The sequence below is a fragment of the Ahaetulla prasina genome, chromosome 8 (genome assembly GCF_028640845.1).
Source record: "Ahaetulla prasina isolate Xishuangbanna chromosome 8, ASM2864084v1, whole genome shotgun sequence".
Lineage (NCBI taxonomy): Eukaryota > Metazoa > Chordata > Lepidosauria > Squamata > Colubridae > Ahaetulla > Ahaetulla prasina.
In genome coordinates this window covers 87,608,238-87,625,401 of record NC_080546.1, presented here as the reverse complement: position 1 = coordinate 87,625,401, position 17,164 = coordinate 87,608,238, and positions in this window count along the sequence as shown.

Sequence of the window (17,164 nt, the reverse complement as noted above, 5' to 3'; positions counted from 1 at the left end):
GGGCTTGCTGGCTGGAGCAGAGAGGCAGGCGACGGGGGCTTGGGGCTTGGGGCTTGGGGGGGGGAGTCATCCCTGGGGTCCCTGCGGGAGGGAGCGAGCCGGCACCCCGGGGTCTTCAACCAGAGGGGAAGAGTCTCGAAGATGCTGCGGCGTCTTTAAGGCTAAGAGGACCAGAGCATCCGATCCGAGGTAAACGGGGTGGAAAAACCGGGGCGTCTAAGCTCGCCTCCGCCTTGCCAGCGTCTGGTGGGAACGGAAAGTCACGCAATCCCAGCTCCTGGTTCGGTCAGGGTAAGCCTCGGGGCTGGGTGGAGAGAGAGAGGGAGGGAGGGAGGGAGGGAGAGAGAGAGAGGGAGGGAGAGAGACAGAGAGAGAGAGAGAGCGGGAAAAGGTCTCGACGGGTTGGCTTCCCACAAGGTACGGAGGCGTAGAATCCTGGGGCTGGAAGGGACCTTGGAGGTCTTTTAGTCCAACCCCCTTCCCAAGACGAGAGTCCAGAAAAGAGCAGAGCAAAACAGACTAGGAATGAAGTATAGAATAGAACAACAGAACACAACAGAACAGAATAATGGAATGAAGGACGGGATGGGATAGGATAGGATAGGATAGGATAGGATAGGATAGGATAGGATAGGATAGGATAGGATAGGATAGGATAATGGAATGAAAAATAGAATAGAATAGAATAGAATAGAATAATGGAGAACAGAATAGAAAAGTAATAGAATAGAATAGAATAGAATAGAATATTGGAATGAAGAATAGAATAGAATAGAATAATGGAGAATAGAATAGAATAGAATAGAATAGAATAGAATAGAATAGAGGAATGAAGAATGGATTAGAATAGAATAGAATAGAATAGAATAGAATAGAATAGAATAGAATAGAATAGAATAGAATAGAGGAATGAAGAATGGATTAGAATAGAATAGAATAGAATAGAATAGAGTAGAATAGAATGGTACAGGAATGGAATGGAATGGAATGGATTAGAATAGAATAGAATAGAATAGAATAGAATAGAATAGAATAGGAATAGAAATATAGAATAGAATAGAATAATGGAGAATAGAATAGAATAATGGAATGAAGAATGGAATAGAATAGAATAATGGAGAATAATTCTTTATTGGGCAAGTGTGATTGGTCACACAAGGAATTTGTCTCCGGTGCATAAGCTCCCAGTGTACATACAAACAATAAAATGATAAGTCATAAATCATAAGATGGGTCATTAGATACAATCATAAATCATAAAGTATAAACAATAATTGATATATCATAATATACCAATAGGGGAAGGTAGTAGGAAAGATGAGAGGTGAGAAAGAAGAGGAGAAGATACCATCCCAGACAAATGAATGTCCACTCTTTTGAGTCAGTTGATCTTGGTTAGTCTTGGTCAGGAGACCACCTGACAGGTCTAGAATTGAACACAACCTATAAGAGATGGGGGGGAGGGGAAAATACAACCCAAATATCCTTTTAAATCATAGAATAACAAGAGTTGGAAGGGGCCTTGGAGGTCATCTAATCCAACCCCCTACTGGAACAGGAGATCCTATATACCATTTCAGAGAGACGACTGTTCAATCTCTTGTTCAAAACCTCCAGTGATGAAGCACCCCCAACTTCTGAAGGCAAGCTGTTCTACTGGTTAATTGTTCTCCTTACAGAAGAAGAACTAGAAGAACCTAGAACCCCATAGTTCTAGGTTGCTTCTTTCCTTAATAGGTTTTTCATCCATTGCTCCTTGTCCTGTCTCCAGGTGCTTTGGAGAATAGCTTGACTCCCTCTTCTTTGTGGCAATCCCTGAGATATTGGAACACTGCTATCATGTCTCCCCTGGTCTTTCTTTTCATTAAACTAGACATACCCAGTTCTTGCAACAATTCTTTATAAAGTTTTAGCCTCCAGTCCCCTAATCCTCTTTGTTGCTCTTCTCTGCACTCTTTCTAGAGTCTCCACATCTTTTTTACATCATGGTGACCAAAAATGGATGTTGTATTCCAAGCCTGGTCTTACCAAAGCCTTATAGCATGTTATTAACTCTTCACCTGACCTTCCACACATCTTAAAGCGGCCAAGGTTAAGAAACACGGCTCTGATTTGCCCAATTCTTCCTTTTTCCAAAATAAACCTATCGACGTTTGAACGAAAAACATGATTCCATGAATTATCTCTTTACACCAGGGATGGCCAACGCTGGCGACTCTACCACCTGTGGATTTCAACTGCCAGAATTCCTGAGGCAGTCCGCTCAATTAACGTTGCCAGGTTTAGAAACATGGCACTCGTTCAAATAAAAATGGTTGGAAAATTAGACCGCTCATGGTTTCCTTACACATACATCAAAAAGTTTTTAAAAAATGGATGCGTGGCTGGTTCAGGAATTCTGGGATTTGAAATCCACAAATTGTAAAGAGGCCATAGTTGCTCACCCTTGTTTGTACACATAAGGGGGAGGGCCAGGGGGGAGGGCCCACCCCACCCGCAATTTCTGCTACTGGTTCTCTTAAACCAGTGCAAACCGACTGAATACCAATTCAGCTGGTTTGCACCGGTTCAGGAGAACTAGTAGCAGAAATTGTGGGTGGGCCCGGTTGTTAACTTTCTGAGCAGTTTAACAAACTGGTTATTGGAAGAAATCATTAGGGCAGAGAACCGGTTGTTAAATTACTTGAATCCCACCACTGGTATCTTCCTATATACAAGCTGCCTATGTTTTGAAGGGAATACTTGTTTCTTTCTGCCATACAAGTTGCCGGAACGAGAATAAAACAAACAAGCCAAACAGCAACAGCTGCCAAAAAAGCCAACACAGTTCTGGGCTGCATTAACAGAGGGATAGAATCAAGATCACATGAAGTGTTAATACCACTTTATAATGCCTTGGTAAGACCACACTTGGAATACTGCATCCAGTTTTGGTTGCCAGGTTGTAGACAAGATGTTGAGACTCTAGAAAGAGTGCAGAGAAGAGCAACCAAGATGATATGGGGACTGGAGGCTAAAACTTACGAAGAACGGTTGCTGGAACTGGGTGTGTCTAGTTTAATGAAAAGAAGGACTAGGGGAGACATGGTCGCAGTGTTCCAATATCTCAAGGGCTGCCCCAAAGAAGAGGGAGTCAAGCTATTCTCCAAAGCACCTGAAGGCCGGACAAGAAGCAACAGGTGGAAACTAATCAAGGAGAGAAGCAACTTAGAACTAAGGAGAAATTTCCTGACTGTTTCTATCCTAATCTTTATTGTCCTGCTTACAGAAACTGCCTCTCTGGTTAACCCCTTATTACATTGCAACGGCTAAGGCGAAGCGCCCATCGACCTGAGTGATGCTGAGTTGGCCACGCCCACACGGTCACATGACCACCGAGCCACGCCTACCCAGCTGGTCATTAGGGCAGAGAACCGGTTGTTAAATTATTTGAATCCCACCACTGTCGGAATAAATACCCTTTCCAGAAAAATTGCAGACTACAGGAACCATTTCCGCTTCAGTTGGAGATGCAGACAACACAGACTCAAGCAATGGGTGGAAACTCATCAAGGAGAGAAGCAACCTAGAACTAAGGAGAAATTTCCTGTAGTTAAAACAATTGATCAGTGGAACAACTTGCCTCCAGAAGTTGTGAATGCTCCAACACTGGACATTTTTAAGATGATGTTGGATAACCATTTGTCTGAAGTGGCGTAGGGTTTCCTGCCTAAGCAGGGGGTTGGACTAGAAGACCTCTAAGGTCCCTTCCAACTCTGTTATTCTATTCTATTCTATTCTATTCTATTCTATTCTATTCTATTCTATTCTATTCTATTCCATTCCATTCTATTCCTAATACTTTATCTGAAATATCCTTCTACTAAACCTTCATTAATGCTGATAACGCTATTGTTTCATTGTCAAAGTCTCCTTTCCCCCCCACCTCGAGATGAGTTCAAATGATGTGTTTAGCTTCTTCTTACCTCTTAATGCTTGAGTTTTTAGCATGATGAGGGCTTCGCCCTCTTATTGGCTGATATTGCAGCATGTTGGTTTTTACTTATTTTTTTTTACTCTTAACGACTGGCCCAGCAGCCCAGAATAAAGGGCAAGTTAAAAATAATCAGAATACATGATTCTGTCACAGAAAGATTCAAATCGTTTCCAGTTGGCCTCAGGAGTGAAGGAGACAAGGTCCTTCGGTTATATAATATTATCTAATGTTGCCTTTGACAACTGTTTCTTTCTAGAAACAACCTAGAATAGAAATAAGAAATAGAATAGAAATAATAATGACTTGGCCACGCCCATTATGGCCACACCCACCCAGCAACCTGTTGTTGTGCCCCCCGAGCGGGGCCTCCTGCCAGAAAGTGACTTGGAAAGTGAGGGGGAAGGGCCGTCAGGACTTACCTCAGGAGCACCAGCTTCCCTGGCTCAGCTCCAGGAGCCAGAGGCAGGCCAGGTGGAGGAGATAACGAGGCCTCCGTCCCCTGACTCTTCCCCCCCCAGGTCACGCTTCCAGACCTGGCTGATGGCAATCAGGCCTGGCTGGACTCTAGGTTTCGTAGGCAGGAGAGGCGGGAACAACAGAAGCAGGGGTGGGGCAGGCCTAGGAAGTGCTGAGTCATGGAGCCACACCCCATAGGATATAAAGGCAATAAGAGCTGCTGTGCCTCTTCGTAGCAGGCAAATTAACTGCTTAACTAAGAGCTGAAGTATTGTTTGTTCCTGGGTGACTCATTGGCGTCGAGGAAGATAACAGGGACACTTGGCAGATGCTCACTATTTTGCTGCCAGAGGTGATAGTGCCAGCTAATTATCGCTCGGACGGAGGCGAAGGGGGACAGAACACAACCAGGCAGAGAACCCCTTGCTAAAATTTTTGAAGCCCACCCCTGCATCAGGCCCCTCCATGGTGGTCTATTAAGGTATGGTTTCAGATCATAAATCGCCGTTTTATATCATCGCCTAAACATGTTTTGGGGGCAACCATATTAGCAAGCCTAAAACCTTTAAGGGCATTTTTTCCCCCACAGAGCGATGTATGTTTTAACCGCTGAAAACACCCTAGCCAAGAATTCTGCCTCATGCATTTCGTTTGTATTTTTATCGGGCTGTAAACCGCCCTGAGTCCTTCGGGAGATAGGGCGGTATAAAAATTTGATTAAATAAATAAATAAATAAATAAATATCCAAGCAAACTGGATGTAAAAGAGCAACAAGGATGATTAGGGGACGGGGGATGGTTAAAAGATATGAAGAATGATTGCAGGAATTGGATCGAATAATGAAAAGAAGGACTAGGGGAGACATGATAACAGTGTTCCAATATCTCAGGGGCTGCCACCAAGAAGCCTTGAACTTACAAGTGTTCCAACAGTGGGAGTTGTTAAGAAGAGATTGGACAACCATTTGTTTGAAACGGTGTAGAACAGTGATGGCTAACCTTTTTGCCATCGCGTGCCAGGAGTGGGGGGGGAGGGAGGGTCATCTGCATGCGTGCCCATAATTCTATGCGCCCCACCCCCCCGCATGCGCACGTGACACCCCTTCCCCGCTCCCCCCTTGCTCCTGGCACACGATGGCACGGTGGTCCCGGTAGGCTCGTTTTTCTCTCTCCCCAAGCTCCAGTACCTTTCTAGGAGCCTGGGGAGGGCGAAATCAGCCTTCCCCACTCCCCCAGAGGCCCTCCAGAGGCCAGAAACAGCCCCTTTGCCGACTTCTGGTCCAACCGGAGCTGAGCTTGCATGCCTACTGATAGGTTCACCATCACGGGTATAGAATCTCTGGCCTAAACAGGAGGTTGGACTAGAAGACCTCTGTCGTGTCCCACTCCTCCGCTGATGGCCAGGTCGGGGAAGTCCGTATCAAGCGTGCCTCTGCAGCTCTGCCAAAGTCCTATCAGAGTTCTCAAGGCAGGCAGGAGACCAGGAAGTGACTTCAGCAATCCAAGTTAGACTTTGCCTGACTCAGAGAATGCCAGAAAGCAGATCCTTTATATCGGCCATGGGGTGTGGCTCCATGACTCAGCACTTATCCAGGCCTGTCCCTCCCTTCCTTTTGCTGACGTCGCCTCTCTACTCTCCGGAAGCGAGGATCTCTCCAGCCTCCAGCTGTTGGTAATCTTAGCTCATGACTGGCTTCACATTCTTCAGGCTCACATGCTGTGGGGGAGGGGTTTAGTTGCTCTGTTTGCCTGGGCATGGTGCCAGGACTGGGGGCTGAAGGCATGTCAGGCCCTTCGTCTTGCTCGGCCTGTCCGGGCATGGTGCCAGGGCTGGGGGCTGGAGGCATTCCAGGACATTCTTCCGAACTATCAGCGTCCGGCAGGAGATAAGAGGGGCCCGGCTGCGTCGGGGGGAGCGAGCGAGACACAACAACCTCCAAGATCCTTTCCAACTCTGTTATTCTGTTATTCAACTCCCAGAATTCCCTAGCCAGCCACCTCCACCCCTCTTAAAAGTCCCTAAGGTTAGAAATGCTGCACTAGATGAAATAAAAGTGTTTGGAGAATTAGACTTAGCTCATGGCTTCCTTATACATACATACAAAAAGAAGAGAAAAATAATAATGCCAATACAAATACTCAGAAAGCTGCACAACACCTCAGGTTAGCTTTGTCCTCTGTTCTGAGGAAATGTACACACCTCCAGTCACGACAATAGATTGCAACCAGCCTCCATTTTCCCAAATACTTCTTGAGGCAGTATGGAGTTCAGTCATGTTCAGGGAAATATTAGTTAGGTTATTTTTTAAGTTTTTTGTTTTCCAGCAAGACCAGCTTTACATATATGTTTGTTTTTTTAAAAAAATTGTATTTTAAAATTATGTTTTTTTAAACAAGAAAATTAAGCAGGGGAAGGAGACTAACAAATGCCCAGAGAAAGTTCCTATCAGTTTACCTCTATGTGTTATTCGCTTTATATATGCTACATAATTTCCAGAAAGTTTCATCGAATTATTATTAGATTGTCAAATGATTAGATAATTAGATGTAATGAATGAAAAGGTCTCATGTCCTGGGCAGCCACCTGAAAATGGATGCTTTTTTAAACTTTTTGGTTCAGCTGCCCTGAGACCACTTCCTAGTGGTCTCTATCTAAGTACTAAGCAAGGCTTAAACAGAAAGATTGAAAACTTCTGGAAAAAGTCACCAAAAATTAGAGAGAGAGAGAGAGAGAGAGGTAGGGAGGTAGGGAGGTAGGGAGGTAGATAGAGATAGAGAGATATAAAGAGATTAGAGATAGAGAGATAGATTAGATCAGGGGTAGTCAACCTTTTTATACCTACCGCCCACTTTTGTATCTCTGTTAGTAGTAAAATTTTCTAACCGCCCACCGGTTCCACAGTAATGGTGATTTATAAAGTGTATTGTCATCTGCGCATGCCTCTCGCGCATCATGGATTGGGGTTGGCGGGGGCGCCGGCTACCAGCTCTGCTTGTCTGTTACAGCTGGGTGGAGTGGGGGGAGATGCGCGAGCTATTCTGGGACGAGGCTCTTTTGTTTGCGGTCGCACTATAGCGCCATTTAGTTTCACTTATGTAACATGAGCTAAACTTACGTGCGGGCGATACAAATAGTATATGTTCAGAAATTTAAATTGTCACGGGGAATTTTGTGAGCGCCTAATGAAAATGTTTTTAAAGAATGCTATGAAAATTTTTTAAAAAGTCAATTAAATTAAAAAAAGGAAAGTGCTACAGTATCAGACAAAACCCCTACCGCCCACCATGAAAGCTGGAACGCCCACTAGTGGGCGGTAGGGACCAGGTTGACTACCACTGGATTAGATTGAGATAGAGAGATAGACATAGACATAGATAGATAGATAGATAGATAGATAGATAGATAGATAGATAGATAGATAGATAGATAAGAGTTAGATAAATAGATGAGAGAGATTAGATAGATTGAGATAGATAGATAGATAGATAGATAGATAGATAGATAGATAGATAGATAGAAATAGACATAGATAGATAGAGATAAATAGATAGATAAGTTATATAAATAGAGATAGATAGAGATAGAGAGATAGATTAGATAGATTGAGATGATAGATAGAGATAGACATAGATAAATAGAAATGGACATAGATAGAGATAAATAAGTTAGATAAATAGATAAAGATAGATAGAAATAGAGAGATAGATTAGATAGATAGAGATAGACATAGATAGATAGAGATAAATAGATAGATAAGAGTTAAATAAATAGAGATAGATATAAATAGGTTAGATAGATAGAAAGATAGAGATAGAGATATTTATTTATTTATTTATTTATTTATTTATTTAATTTATTTAATTTTGTCACAACAATATACACAAGCATAACAAGCATAACACAAAAGTTTATATAATATATAAACATATATATGAGGAGAAACAAGGTAGTATAAGCATATATATAGAGAGAGGAAGAAACAATAGGACAGGAACGGTAGGCACATTTGTGCTCTTATGCACGCCCCTTAGAGTCCTCTTAGAAATGTGGTGAGGTCAACAGTGGATAGATTTTTAATAAAACTTTTGGGGTTATAAGAAGAGACCACAAAGTCAGGTAATGCATTCCAAGCATAGATAATTCTGTTACAGAAATCGTGTTTTCTGCAATCTAAACTGGTGCGGTTGACATTAAGTTTAAATCTGTTGGTAGCTCTTGTGTTATTGTAGTTGAAACTGAAGTAGTCATTGGCAGGAAGGACATTACAACAGATGATTCTATAAGCTAAACCCAGGTCCTGTCGAAGGCGACGAAGTTCCAAGTTTTCTAGACCCAGGATATCAAGTCTGGTGGAATAAGGTATTTTATTGGTTACGGAGGAGTGGAGAACTCTTCTCGTAAAATACCTTTGGACACGCTCAACTGTATTGATATCAGATATATGGTATGGGTTCCAGGCAGGCGAGCTATAAAGAGATAGATAGATAGATAGATAGATAGATAGATAGATAGATAGATAGATAGATAGATAGATAGATATAGACACAGACAAATAGATTGGTAAGTAGGTAGGTAGATTGATAGATTGATAGAGATAGATAGAGATAGGTAGGAAGATAGATAGAGATATAAATTGCTAGCTAGCTAGCTATAACTAGATAGCTAGATAGATATAATTAGATAATTTACAGCCCCATTGATGAGTTGTTGGATGATGCATGAGTAATGAACTGACTTTAACTAATACCTGCTTCACCAGCGTGACTCAGGTCAGAACATTATCCTTCATAACTGAAACCCTGTTGGTCAAATGTCAGGAAGAATTATTTTATCTATATTTTAAATTTTTTTTAACAAGATTTCTCTCTAAACATTTCCAGTTCCTAAAGAAGCTAGGCGAAGAAAATCTCACTGTACTTTCTTACGTTCCAAATGGCTAAGTCACATATCCTTATTTTTTACATCCAATCTCTTTCCCCACCATCAAAATCTAACCAAAATTAACTAGGCGTTAAATAAGGCGCTTGGCTATCTTCTCTCTTGCAAACCCTGACATTTTGGACTGCACCTTTTCTATTTGTGTACCAGTTTCAGCTTCTATGCCCGAAACTTTTAAAGATCTCCCCAATAGTTCATGTTCACTACTTCATTCTGTTTAGTTTAATTCAACAGAGTCAGTAAAACCTTTTGCAAATGTTAGGCTTTAGACTCATGAGAAAAGTTAGCATTCGCTTTAAAATCGAAGGAAAATCTGACTCTGGAGAGAAATAATCAGAGGTGGTTTGCAGCCGGTTCAGACCGGTTTGGGAGAACCGTGGGTGGGCCTGCCCGCCCATTCTGGCACTATGCCGTCCTATTTAGGCACATTTTTGAGGCTGGGTACCTGTGTAGAAGGGGTGCGTATGTGCAAAGTGCATGCGTGGAAGGCCGGGCGCATGTGCTGATGGCGCGCGCATGCAGGAAGCGAGCGAGCATGCACGCAGCAAACCGATGGTAACAAAATGTGAAACCCACCACTGGAAATAATCCCATGGTCCCACAGTAGGAAGAACATATGCTGAAGCTTGCTAGGTCCAGAGGTGGGCTGCTGGGGGTGCGCAGAAATTCGGGAGAACCTCTAGCTAAGATTCTGTGCGGTGCAGAGAACTCCCCCCCCAAATCCCACTCCTGGCTGGCCCCGCCCACCCACCCCTCCCAGGAGTCCGTTTTGGATGCAAGTGAGTGCAGGATGCTCATAGAGACTTGGGGAGGGCAAAAAACAGGCCTACCAGAAGTTCAGGAAGGCTTCCGAAGCCTGAGGAGGCTGTTTTTACCCTCCCAGAGACTCGAGGAAAGCCTCCGGAGCCCGGGGAGGGCAAAACCTCCCCCCGTCGTAGTGCAGGAGGCCGATTAGGCCACGCCCACCCAGCAACCGGGCAGAAAACCCCTTGCTAAAATTTTTGAAGCCTACCCCTGGCTAAATCCACACCCATGTGAGGCTATTGAACCTGGCTTTGATGTCCATAGGTATCCGTACACAGCCACAATAACACCAGAGAAACCTGCATCGTACTGTTACAATGCAGGCTCCATATTTTATCCTAGTATTGCGACGTTGCATGGAAGTCCATAAATAACTTCCCCCTGGTTTACGTCAAGTGCCTGATCTTCGGACTTTTCGCCGTGAGCTGAAAACGCACCTATTTATTCAAGCGGGACTGGCTTAGAAGTTTTATTAAATTTTTAATTGGGGCTATTTATGAATTTTAGGGTTTTAAATTGTTTTAAATTTTGGCCATTCCTGTAATATGCTCGGTTTTAGTTTTGTTTTAATGTGTATATTGTGGGTTTTTTACTATTTGGCTGTACATCACCCTGAGTCCTTCGGGAGAAGGGCGGTATAAAAATCTAATAAAATAAAATAAAATAAAATAAATAAATAAATAAATAAATAAATAAGTGTAGGAGAAGTGAGGTGGAGTGAAAAGGGGAATCAGCCAAGAATCCTTATTGTTGTGACCCAGGCCCAAGTAGTTATTACAAGACACAATCAGTCCTAAAGAAGCATATTTTATTAGAACAGCTGAGAATTACTTTATTCTCAGCTTAGCCCAAATTAAGTCCCAAACAAAGTCCTTCAGAAAAAGTCCTTCGGCCTTATCACAAACCTTTGTCTTCTTTGGCACCCTGCCAAAGGCTTTTCATGGCAAAGCCCCTTGAAGTTCAGAAACAATTGTAGCAGTGTTGCTTTCCTACAAAGAACCCAAGAGCTGTTCCTGCTTTTTTAAGCCTTATGGGAGGGGCCAATCATCCCCTGGCCTTACTTCCGAGTTGTGCGTTTTGCTTTAGCTGCTCTTGCCTTCTGGCAGCTCTTCGCATGTGTGCACTAGGAACAGGCTCCTCCTGTTCCTCTGCCTCTCTGCTGTTCACCTCTGGAGGCTCTGGAGTTCGCACATCGCTCCCAGATGGCCCTGTCCCCATCTCTGCCTCCAATGCAGAGCCCTCATCCAGGCCTTCCCCTGATTCCAGGACTGGCCCATTGTCGTCCCCAGCCTCCTCACTGTCCGACTTCTCTGCCAGCTCCACAGACTGCTGGTGGACCACAACACTTATGTAGCCACAAAAGAACTAAGTCCAACTGCTCTTGAGTGGTGTTGAGTGCCTTATCTAACTCTAAACAGGTGCCGATGATTAGTTCAGAAGATTCCTGTGTCTAGGCTCTTAGCAATGTCAGCTTAATCGAATCGTCATATTTGGACTTTCACACTTGACAATAAATGGTGGAAATGTATTGTGACGATATCAAGCAAATCCATCACTTGCCTCCATTTATCTTCATCGCCCTGAAGATGGACACATCCATGTGGTTTTCTGGGGAATAATGTGGCAATGATTTGCAAATGACTTCTGGATGTTTTCTCAACTTTTCTCTTTTAAGCCTTATGGGCAGGGCCAATCATCTCCTGGCCTTACTCCTGAGTTGTCCTTTTTGCTAGTCTTCTTTCATCCAAATATTAAGCAGGCACGAACCTTCTGAGCTCCATCAAAATCAGGAAGGTTTTACCATCTGCTGAGACATGTTTCAAGCTCTTCTACTATCAGGCAGAAGCCATAAGATTCACTTGTGAATGGTTCAAGTGATCTACTTTGTTACATTCTACCTATATTACAGGAATCTCCCTAAGACTGCTTATCTACTCTTGGGAACAAATAGGCCCCATGAATTTAGTGCGGTCGTGCTGTTGCCTCTTGTGGCTTTGCAAAGACTCAAGACTAGAGCCTCTCTAGACCAGGGGTGAAATCTAAAAATTTTCCCTACCGGTTCTGTGGGCGTGGCTTAAATGGTGGGCGTGGCTTGGTGGTCAGATGACTGGGTGGGCGTGGTCAATAACAATAAATAATAAAAATAATTAACAAAGTATACAAAACAATAAGAGGTACCAAAAACCAACTTTCACACTTTACACACACACAACACAACACAGCACAACTGACTCACACACAATGTAAAAGCAGCTGCACTTCACCCAAAATGCCCCCTGCAACAAGCAGGAACCTCACACTTTACACACACACAACACAACTGACTCACACACACACAAATGCCACATACAGCTTTGTGAGATTTTGTGTGCTTGTGTAGTTAGAGTGAAACACTACAGAAACACACCAAATCTTAGAAAGCTGCACAACTATTTTACTTTATTATTTTTATTTATTTTTTTAGATCAAGGGGTCTCCAACTTTAGTAGCTTTAGGTTTGTAGACTTCAACTCCTAGAGTTCCTCATTAACCAATGCAGGAAGTCAAAGCAGGCTGTAATCAACAGCTGAAGTTGCGTTGCCAGCCCGAAAGGAGCAGTAATTATAGGTAAGTGAGGAGGGGGCATTGGCTGGGCATGGGTGGGGGCTCTTGTAAGTGGGGGCTGTTAAAAAGTGATTTTAAAAGCCTGCTAGGATCAGGAAACTCCTCTGGGATCGCCAGAGGAAAAAAAGTTTTAAAGTCAGCTCCCCTGACAATCTCAGCTGAAGTTCCCTCATAGCAGCCCAGAACCTCTTAAAATAATTGTTTTAACATGTAGAAAACATGTTTTTTTAAGGTTCTGGTGATGAGGAACTCAGCTGGGATGCCCCCCCCTTTTCTTTTTTTTCCCCTTTGGCTGAAGAGGTTTTTTTTAAAAAAACTTTTAAAGTGTTCTGATGATCCCTGCTCAGCCCCGCGATCAGCAGAGGTTTTTTTTTTTACTTTTAAAGGCATGTTTTTGGCTGAAGAAAAACTTTTAAAAGTAAAAAAAACAAACCTCTGCTGATGGTGCGGCTCAGCAGGGGCGAGGGCGGGGGCAGGGCCAGGGATTTTTGCTACCAGTCCTCCGAACCAGCAGCTGCCATCGCTACCTAATCGGGAGAGCCGGTGCGAACCGGGAGCATTTCACCCCTCCTCTAGACCCCTCCTCCCAGCCTAGGTAACATAACATAACATAACATCAGAGTTGGCAAAACATGTTAAGAATAGGAAAATGGGACGGTGAAGCTCATCAACATTCCCCCATGTGTGCTTTCAAAGCACTTTGTGTTAATTTTTAAATAAAATTGTTGTGACAATTTGACATGGAAGCTGCAATGGAGAACATGCTAGACTTGATGAATGCTTTATAAGCCTTCAGTCACTAAGGAAAGGCCATCTGTTACAGGGAACCATTTACCTACCGGTTCGCCCCGCACTGAAAATGCGAGCGTGTGCGTGACCCCTACCCCGGGTGCGCACGGTCTTCCACGATGCACTTTTCTTGCACACGCGGCTTGCACACACAAGCGCGGACTGAAAACGTGGATAAATGGGATGGCTTAGTGCCGGGATTGGTGAGCAGATCCACCCGCAGGTTGCTACTACTGGTTCGCCTGAACTTGTCTGAACCGGTTGAATAGAATTTAGAATTTAGAATTTAGAATTTAGAATTTATTGGCCAAGTGTGATTGGACACACAAGGAATTTGTCTTGGTGCTCTCAGTGTAGATAAAAGAAAAGATGCGTTCATCAAGGTACGACATTTACAACACAATTGATGGTCAATATATCAATATAAATCATAAGGATTGCCAGCAACAAGTTATAGTCATACAGTCATAAGTGGAAAGAGATTGGTGATGGGAACTATGAAACGATTAATAGTAGTGCAGATTCAGTAAATAGTCTGACAGTGTTGATGGAATTATTTGTTTAGCAGAGTGATGGCCTTCGGGAAAAACTGTTCTTGTGTCTAGTTGTTCTGGTGTGCAGTGCTCTATAGCGTCGTTTTGAGGATAGGAGTTGAAACAGTTTATGTCCAGGATGTGAGGGATCTGTAAATATTTTCACGGCCCTCTTCTTGATTCGTGCAGTATACAGGTCCTCAATGGAAGGCAGGTTGGTAGCAATTGTTTTTTCTGCAGTTCTAATTATCCTCTGAAGTCTGTGTTTTTCTTGTTGGGTTGCAGAACCGAACCAGACAGTTATAGAGGTGCAAATGACAGACTCAATAATTCCTCTGTAGAATTGAATACCGCCTCTGGAAACCATCATTTTCTTCTAGCGTAAGTGACCTCTTGTGCATTTAGTAGAAAGAGAAGCCGTGGAAATCACTTCTTTTTCAGAGCAAACACTTTTAAAATATGGATGTTATTTGGAAGGAAACTAGGTTAAGATAGGGATTTGAATCTGAATTAGAAGGCTCAGCATGATGGCGATTATTCTGAAGAGCTGAACTCAAAAGATACAGCACATCCAAGTAGGTCTATCATATCTAGTTACCTAAGGGTCAGCGGGACACGGTGGCTCAGTTGGCTGAGACTCTGAGCTTGTTGATCGAAAGGTCGGTAGTTCAGCGGTTCGAATCCCTAGTGCCGCATAACAGGGTGAGCTCCCGTTCCTTGTCCCAGTTTCTGCCAATTTAGCAGTTTGAAAGCACGTAAAAAATGCAAGTAGAAAAAATAGGGACCACCTTTGATGGGAAGGGAACAGTGTTCTGTGCGCCTTTGGCGTTGAGTCATGCCGGCCACATGACCACCGAGACATCTTTGGACAGTGCTGGCTCTTCAGCTTTGAAACGGAGATGAGCACGCCCCCTAGAGTCGGGAACGACTAGCACATATGTGCGAGGGGAACTTTTACCTAAGGGTCATCAGGGGTGGCCCTTAGGTGTTCACTTACTTTCCTACCGGTTCGCAAATGTGAGCCCATGCGCACACTTTGCTCTCATGCAAAAACGTGACAACGATGTGTAAATACTTGTGGGTTTTGACTGGAGCTGTGGAAAGATTGATACTCCCACTTTGAAGTCTGATACTCAGCTGGGACTGTAGATTTAGCTGCTTGGATTGGTCTGCGCCTTGACAGATTCCTGCTTTGAACATCGTTTGAGAAAAACTATTCTTTTTAAGAGAGAAATGTGCACCAACCCTAACTTATTTTCCCCTTAAAATCTCTCCAGGATCACTATAGATTTTATTCCTTCCAATACAGGAAAACAAACAAACAAACCCTGATCACATTCTGCTTTTCAGAACTGCATCCCACCCCTGACACCCATTCACTAAATTGCATTTGAGACCCGATGATATTCAGATATTCAGATTAACAGAGCTGGAAGGGACCTTCTGGGTCATCTAGTCCAGGAGTCACCAACTTTTTGGACCTCAGGGACCACTAAATTCATCATTTTAAATCCTGCGGACCACTAATATAATCTGCCTAACAACCGGCTGGGTGGGCGTGGCAAGGTGGTCATGTGACTGTGTGGGCATGGCCAACTCGATGTCACTCACATCGAGGGGTGCCTTGCCAGTCTCTACTCACCCCTCCTAGACACTCCTTGCCTGTCCCCCGGGCTCCTTAGGGGCCCAACAGGAAGCGGTTGTTGGAGCTAAGTAGCCACCATGAGAAAGAGTCGGCAAAACAACTCAGTTCAAATTGGATCTGGCTGAGAGGGAGGCTCAACAGAAGCACCTCACTGAGGACTAGGAGCATAGGCTTTCCAAACAGAGGGAAGACCTTGTCGTGTCCCACTCCTCCGCTGATGGCCGGGTCAGGGAAATCTGAATCAGGCGTGCCTCTGCAGCTCTGCCAAAGTCCTAGCAAAGTCCTCAAGGCAGGCAGGAGCCCAGAAAGTGACTTCAGCAAGATATGTTTAGACTTTGCCTGACTCAGAGAATGCCAGAAAGCAGGTCCTTTATATAGGCCATGGGGTGTGGCTCCATGACTCAGCACTTATCCAGGCCTGCCCCTCCCTTCCTTCTGTTGCCTCCGTCTATCAAGTCTTCTGACGCGAGGGTCACTCCAGTCTGCAGCTGTTGGCAATTGACCTCCCTCAGGCTCACATGCTGTGGAGAAGGGGGAGGGGTCTAGTTGCTCCATTTGCCTGGGCATGGAGCCAGAGCTGGGGGCTGGAGATACTTCCTCCTCTTCAGTCTGTCCTGGCATGGAGCCAGGGCTGGGGCCGGGAGGCATACTAGGACATTCCTCCGTGTTCGGAAGCAGATAAGAAGGCCCCGGCTGCGGTGAAAGCGGGTGAGACACAACAACCAGGAGGCTGAAGCAGACCCCAAGACAGAATTTCTGCCCCCCTCCAACCGGCACAAAAAGACCCTGAAGTGGGAGACTCTCTGAAGCAACACAAGTGTTCACTGCACATTTCCGTCCCAGGGACCGCCGTTTGAGGACCCCTAATTTAGTGCAATATAAAAAAAATGCAAATAATTTTTCTGCGGACCAACATTATTTTCTCGCGGACCACCAGTTGGTGACCGCTGATCTAGTCCAACCCCTCGCCCAAGCAGGAGACCCTTACACCATTTCCAACAGATAGCAATAGCACTTAGACTTATATACCGCTTCACAGTGCTTTACCCCTTTCTAAGCCATTTCCAAAGTCAGCCTATTGACCCCAACAATCTGGGTCCTCATTTTACCCACCTCAGAAGGATGGAAGGCTGAGTCAACCTTGAGCCTGGTGAGATTCGATCTGCCAAACTGCTGGCTGCCAGCAGAAGTAGCCTGCAGTACTGCACTCTAACCACTGCACCACCACGACTCATATGGCAGTCCAGTCTCTTCTGGAAAGCCTCCAGGGATGAAGCTCCCACAATTTCTGAAGGCAACTTCTGTTCCATGGGTTGATTGCTCTCACATAGTCAGAAAATTTCTCCTTATTTCCAGGTTGAATCTCTCCTTGCTCAGTTTCCATCCATTACTCTTTGTCTGGCCTTCAGGTGCTTTGG